Source organism: Penaeus monodon, chromosome 15 (assembly GCF_015228065.2).
Source record: "Penaeus monodon isolate SGIC_2016 chromosome 15, NSTDA_Pmon_1, whole genome shotgun sequence".
Taxonomy (NCBI): Eukaryota; Metazoa; Arthropoda; class Malacostraca; order Decapoda; family Penaeidae; genus Penaeus; species Penaeus monodon.
The window spans coordinates 26,091,737-26,092,105 of record NC_051400.1 but is presented as its reverse complement, the minus strand read 5'-3'; the positions used below and the strand labels follow the sequence as shown (position 1 = coordinate 26,092,105).

Below are 369 nucleotides of genomic sequence, written 5' to 3'. Positions count from 1 at the left end.
ACTCGGCAAACCGTAGCTGTACCCCTGGGGAGCCGCGAAGCACAGAGGGGCGGCCAACGCAAGGACGGCTGCGACGCTAATCTGTGGACGAAGAAATAAGAATCGGTCAGGAAGAAAACAAATAATTTCATAGCTCTACCTGATATGGACAGCCCCCATCAGCGAACAGTCTAGCACAGGAACTGCAGTTTCTTCTTTCACACAAATCAGGCGAATTCAGGGCCCGAAGTCAACGGTTTTTAACCACGTTTCTTGTTCTTCCTCATGAACGCATCAAACACAAACCTTCATGATGGCTCTTGTTCGAGTAAGTGTGACTCCAAGCAGGTCCGACCAGGCTTTATATCACGCACCTTCACCCAAGCAGCA

At 50.1% G+C, this 369-nt stretch overlaps 1 protein-coding gene across 1 annotated transcript in view; it reads right to left on the bottom strand.

Annotated features, from left to right (window-relative positions):
- Nucleotides 1-65, bottom strand: part of LOC119582139 (mucin-5AC-like) — a gene marked incomplete in the record, with an annotated part of 1,956 nt that extends 1,891 nt beyond the window's left edge. The window contains 1 exon segment of the mRNA XM_037930377.1: nt 1-65.
- Between the last annotated feature and the right edge of the window lie 304 nt (nt 66-369).